Source organism: Notamacropus eugenii, chromosome 6 (genome assembly GCF_028372415.1).
Source record: "Notamacropus eugenii isolate mMacEug1 chromosome 6, mMacEug1.pri_v2, whole genome shotgun sequence".
In the NCBI taxonomy this organism is placed as follows: Eukaryota; Metazoa; Chordata; class Mammalia; order Diprotodontia; family Macropodidae; genus Notamacropus; species Notamacropus eugenii.
The window spans coordinates 54,260,278-54,266,914 of record NC_092877.1 but is presented as its reverse complement, the minus strand read 5'-3'; the positions used below and the strand labels follow the sequence as shown (position 1 = coordinate 54,266,914).

Below are 6,637 nucleotides of genomic sequence, written 5' to 3'. Positions count from 1 at the left end.
AGGTGATATGGGATACCTATTTATTTCCTTCCCCATAAAAGAAATGTTTTAAACACACAAGACTCAGAAGTACTCACTGACAGAGATTCAGAACATGAAACCATAACCTACCACTTTTATTATACTCTTCAGAGAGGCAGGAAAGACTAGGCCCCAAGAGTTCTGAGGACTTTCAAGGTACTAGCCAGGAACCCAAGCACATGTGCTCCTCCACAAATGCTCTTCTGGATGGTTCCCATAATCCCAAAGCACAAACCTAAGGAGACCAACATAACTATGTATCAACCAAGTTACACCTCCCTCAGGACAGAGCCAGAGTACCTTTCTCTCCCTACTGCTCCAGAGCACATGTACCCAGATCTAGGGGAGTTCCTCTTCCCCACAGATGAGAGTGATTCTTCTGTTCCCCTATTACATAAGTGTCCTGAGAGAAGACATTCCTTGTTTCAGGACATCACATTTAGCTCTATTTGTGGAGGGGAGAGGGTGCAATGATTGTTTAAACCACTCTCCCCAATCCTTTCCGCACAAGTTTTCTGTAATCCCATCATGCAAACTCTTAGCTGTGTGACCTTGGGCAAGTCACTTAACCCAACTGCCTCATCCTGGGTCATCTCCAGTCATCCTGATGAATATCTGGTCACTGGATTCAGATGGCTCCAGACAAGAAGTGAGGCTAGTGATCTGCACAGTCCTCCCTTACTCAAAGTCAAGAGCAAGTCATGTCATTATTTCTCTGATGGCATGGTCTTCAGCAACAAAGGACGAACACACACACAAACTCCTGAAGCTTACATTAGGGAAAGCATTCATAGGTTCATAAATTTAGATGAATAAGGGACTTCAGAGATCATCTAGCATGACCCTCTAATCTTACAGATGAGGAAACTGAGGTCCATTGAGGGGAAATGACTTGTGCAAGGTCTCACTGGTAGTAATCAGAAAAGCTAGAATTCTCAGGTCCTCTGACTACAAATCTACCATTCTGGTGAGCTTTGGAAGGTTCTTATTAAATCTAGAAAAGCTTCGGGTGATGAGCCTGAACTCGTATTATGGGTCTGTTATCTGGAGAGCAGTCTAGCCAGGTGTAGAGAAGCTTTTTACCAGAAGACTGACCACCAAGAAATATTTTTTTTTAAGCATGGTGACCCATAACAATGTGATCCATGATCTGCTTCAATGGAGGGAAGACTCACAGCAGATGAAATCATTTGAAGTATTATCAAAGGTAGTCCCCAGAGGCATTTAAATAAAAACTGAGTCAGAAAACTGAAGAGGAGCTAATAAGATGAGAGCTGTTGAGTTGGTATTTCCCACCTACTGAAATGTGGAGTGCTAGCAGGGCTCTTTGGAAGCTGCTCAGCCTCAGCCATCAGGCCTGATAAGTCTCCAAGGGAAAGGAAAGGTGTCTGTCTATTATCCCCAAAGGACTCAAATATGTGGAGTATTCTGGAGGGAACATAGTCTTACATATGCTAATTTTTCAACTCATTAAGGTAAGATGCTTCTCATTACACTGCTCCAATGTGGATGCTTCTGCCTATGCGTGTTCAGACTTGGCTCCTTAGCCAGGAAGGAGTCACTCAGCATCCTAGTCACTCTGCAAGCAGAAACATTCCCTGTGTTTCTGCATCAAAGAATATCAGAGATGAAAGGAACTTTAGGACATAGCCTGTAAACTACTAGAATTTAAAGCTGGTTCTGTATGTCATGTTAATTGGGCAGAAGAAGATGGGAGAGGGATTTTCGATAGAGCTGGCAGGATGAGCAAAGATACAGAGCTAAAGTGATGGGAGTCATTTTGGCTGGAATCTTGTAGGCATGAGATAACAGTAAGAGGCACATTTCTGACCTCCAGTTTGCTCTTCTGAAAAGTAGGGATAGGAAGTAGGAATGGGCTAGCTAATTATTAACATCCTTCCCAGAGCTAACATTCTTTGTGAGATCTTTAAACGTAAAAATGCTCAGTTCTTTTCAAAGTTGACTTTTCAAATTAGTCACTTCAGACTATGGAAATGAGCCATCTCTCCGTGCTGACATTTAGTTGGGAATTTAAACCCATCAGAATCCATAGCAGCCCAACAAATTCACAATACACCGTCCTCAGTCACCATTTTCTTGTTAAGCTTTCCAAGAGGTTTGAGTTAATTTATCTTCTTTTTTTAAGACTATGTTTAGCCGGAAGTGGGCTAGGACTTCGGCTACCGTGGCCCCACGCTTCCCCTAGCACCCCAGGACCAAGGAAACCAGAACCACCGTGGTGTGAGGGATTGTGATGGATCCACTTAGGGCCCAACAGCTGGCAGCTGAGCTGGAGGTGGAGATGATGGCCGACATGTACAACAGGATGACCAATGCATGCCACCGGAAGTGTGTCCCTCCCCATTACAAGGAAGCTGAACTTTCCAAGGGGGAATCTGTGTGTCTGGATCGATGTGTCTCCAAGTACTTGGACATCCATGAGCAAATGGGCAAAAAATTGACAGAGCTGTCCATGCAGGATGAAGAGCTGATGAAAAGGATGCAGCAAGGTTCAGGGCCTGCATGAAAGCCCCCAGAGACAGTGAGCACCCAGCCCGTGACTGCAGCCCTAACCATTTTGCACTTGTCAATAAAAATGTTGGTGATTATAAAAAAAAAAAAAAAAAGACTATGTTTAACTAAACAATCAGGTCTTATTATTGAAATAATGGTCATTTTCTCATTTTGTTTTTTCATTCAATAAATAGGACTCAGCACTAAGAAGAAGATAGAGACGAATAAGACAGTTCCTGCTCTCACAGAGCTTACAACTCTTCAAGACATCAACCCAAATAAGTAAAACACCAGGCAGTATCTAAGAAGGGGATAAATATCCTCCCAATGAAACACTGATGGAGTAGAGGAGAAAAAGATCCCTTTTACCTGGGGATGGGGAGAAAGAGAATAAGGGAAGGTTTGATGGAGGAGATCCCATGTGAGTTGTCTTAAAAGATAATTCAGATTTTAACAGATGGGCATGTGGAGGGCAGAGGAGGGTATTCCAAGAGGTTTCTATTAATTACAGCAACAATATGGTGAAGACTGAAGAAAAGGACCTCTCTAATTAAATGATAAATATTGATTTTGAGGACCAGTCTTATGCAGGGCCAGGCACAAGATGAAATGATACTTATGTTTCCTTGTTGCTTTAACATTCAATGTCCTAAATACAAAAAAAAATATTCTGCGTCCTTAGGTTCCTTCCACTTAGAATCATAGAATCATACATTTAGGGCTAGACAGAGTCTTAGAGTTTAAGTCCAAATCCCTCACATAAATGAAGAAACTGAGGCACCAAAAGCTTAAGTGACTTATCCAAAGTCATATAGGTAATAAAGGACAAACTGGGATTTCAACCCAGTTCCTCAGGCTCCAAATAATGCACTCCATCCACATTGCCTCTCTGATATTCTGTATTCTAAATTCCTTTCCACCTTTGGAATTCTGTGCTTTAAGGTTTCATCCATGCCTGATAATCCTATGGTCTCTACTCTAAGGATGCTGCCAATGCAGCGTTCTGTGTTCTATGCTACAAGTTCTCTTCCATTGCTAGCATTCTAGGTTCTATAAGAGAAATAAAGGATAAGAACCAAGCAGGAGAGAGTGCAACACCATGGATGCCCCGGAGTTTGGAGTAAGAAGACATGGGCTGATACCCCAGCTCTGTCATTTAATATCCATATGACTGTGGATATTACTGATTCTGTCTGTGCCTCAGTTTTCTCATCTTTAAAATGAGGAGGTTTGACGAGATGGCCTCTGGAAGACATCTCAAAAGTCATCTAGTACAATCTCCTTTTGCATACAAGGAGTCTGAAATCCAGAGACCTTCTAGGATTTGTTTAAGGTCGCATGGCTAGTCAGCAACAGAACTAGAATTCAAACCCAGAGCCTGTGATTCCAAGTTTGGCTCTCTTTCTAGTGGACAAACTCCCGCTACCATTACCCCCACTTTACAAATTAAGAAATTGAAGCTCCAATAGGATGACTCACATGTGATCACACAATTAGTCTCACACAATATTTGAACTCAGCCTCCCAACTCCAGATTCAGCTTCCTTGTCGCACTGTGACACAATAATGAGTTGACTAGGATTGCTACCCAGACCTTCTCTTTGTTTCCCTGCTTTCTCCCTTTCTCTGGCCTAGGGCGAGAGTTAAGTAGAAATTCTTTATTCTTCTGAAGAATCCTACTGCCCTGCTCCATTTCTTCCATTCACCATTAGTCCTTGGACCTGCACATCTGCTGCCTGGGCTCCTCTACTCCATTCCTGAGGAGGGAGAACTTGAGTGAAGATCCAGTTATTCTTGGCTTACTCAAAAATAGGGCTGTCCAGGAGAGTGGAAATAGTAGTGATGGGATTTAGAAAATCAGAAATCTCGCCCTGAATGCATTGATTACTATTACCCTGGGCTGCTCCTTTGGAGAACTTAGTTTTCTCCTCTACAGAAGAGGAAGCGAGAGTAGGTGATATCTAGAGTCAGTTCCAGCTTTGATATTCTATGCAATATACACTCTATGGGCCCTTCCACCTCTGGCATTTTATGTTCTGGGTTTAAGGACTTTTCTAGCTTTAACGTTCCATGTCCTAAAATTCTTTCCAGATCTTAACATCCTATTATTTAAGGGTCCTTCCAGCTCAAATACTTTATGTTCTATTATTTGAAAATCTCTCTCAGATCTCTTAGCCTATAGCTTTGTGATCCTCCCTGATTCTGAGACAATATAGATTTTAAACATCAGGTTTAAATAAAAAGGACCTCATGGAAGTGGAAAAATGGTAAGATATATTTTGTTGTTTCTGAGTGATTTTTCAGATGTGTCCAATGATTCTTCATTACCCCATTTGGAGTTTTCTTGGCAAAGATACTGGAGTGATTTACCATTTCATTCTCCAACTTACTTTACAGATGAGGAAACTAAGGCAAATAGGGTCAAATGACTTGCCAAGCAAGGGTCGCACACTGATAAGTGTCTGAGGATGGATTTGAATTTGTCTTTGTTCTCCAGGCCCAGCACTCTATCCACAGCACCACCTAGCTCCCCAGTGAGATGTATACAAAAGCATGAAAAAGACAACTAGCAATTTTGCCTATATGCTAATGAAGCTGTAGGCTGGATTCTCAGATCTCCTCTACGCTGTTATTTTCCCCATGTCATGAGTCCTGCCCTCCGGAGACTCCACCTCAGATATTTCCCACCCTCCATCAAAACTACCATGTTCTGCATCCAAGTCCTTCAATATTCTGCTTTATGTTAGGTAACAGCCAGGAATTAGTTAGAATGGTAAACAAAAAAGATGCTGACCTTGATCTAATGCCATTTTGAATTTTGAGCATATATTTGGGAAAGGGGGGCAGATGGGTGGGTAGGAAAGAAATGGTATCTAGTGTTAACCGGATTTTTACTGAGCCAGTCTCTAAGCTGAGAATGACAAAATATCATCCCAATGAAACAATGATTGATTAGAGGAGGGAAAGGTCATTTTTAACAGAGCAAATTCAGGCCAAGAAAATGCCCCAAGAACATTCCTCACATTGAAAGGTGAATTTAATCAAAAGTCTGGGCCCATAATGGAGCAAAAGTAGGCAATGATGCCAGACCAAGTCAGTTGGGACCCTGGAAAAATATTCAGTGGCACCTGTCCCTTCTCCCAAGTACTAGAGAGCTCAAGGCTTCACCCTATGTGCACCCCTTAAAAACTTCTGGCACGAATTGTTGTTAACAGAATTTTGCTGAGCAAGTGTTTAATTAATTAATTTCATTATGAGGAATGGATTTGCAAATAGGGAATTCTCCTGATCAGAATCCCACCTTGCTATAGTGAAGAGAGAAATTATTATATACATAAATCACAAGTGTGATGAAAGGGGGCAAGGTGGATTACAAAAAAATGGTTTCCCAGGGCCAGTGTGGTTTCCCATAACAAACCCAAAAATGGAAGACAATACAACAATCCTGGAATCCTGTTAGAGCAATATTGCTCGAATCCTTGGGAGTCATTACTTGGTGGGTCACAGGACCAGAGTTCTATGATGGGAACAGGTTCTACAGTCTTTGATTTGTTTCCTTTAACATGGAAGTCAGTGACTGTGAGTGTTGTCAGAGGTTTGATGGATCATTGCAAGCTGTATTGTAAGTTTGACTCAAGCTAGAAAAGGCAATTCTGAAAAATCTAATCTATTAGCATATTCACTACACAGATCATATTGAGTAATTTGAAAATCATGACTCCACACCAAATCTTGTGATTTCATAAGTATATAGAAACTACTAGTAGTTAGAAAACTACTTCCACCAAAGCAACTGTCCTGCAACTTATACTCTTAAAGAAGTTTGTATACTGAGAGGACTAAGGAGTAAGTACTCATACATTAAGTGATTTGCCCATGGTCATACATCTAAAATGAGTTGGAGGTGGGACTTGAAACCCATTCTTTTAAATTCTGAGGCAAGCTGAGTTTGGGACCTAGAGGCAGGAAGTAATTCAGGCCCTTGAAAGGAACATGTCCCTTGCAATGTCTCTCTGGTTCTTCCAATGGCTTTAAAAACTTCTAATCCATTAAGGACTTTTCAAACATAGTTTCAAGGGCTGAGATTGATAGAGAATTTAAT

At 41.5% G+C, this 6,637-nt stretch overlaps 1 pseudogene; it reads left to right on the top strand.

Annotated features, from left to right (window-relative positions):
* The first annotated feature begins 2,174 nt into the window (after positions 1 to 2,174).
* LOC140511094 (mitochondrial import inner membrane translocase subunit Tim10 pseudogene) lies at positions 2,175 to 2,620 on the top strand (annotated as a pseudogene).
* The last annotated feature ends 4,017 nt before the right edge of the window (positions 2,621 to 6,637 follow it).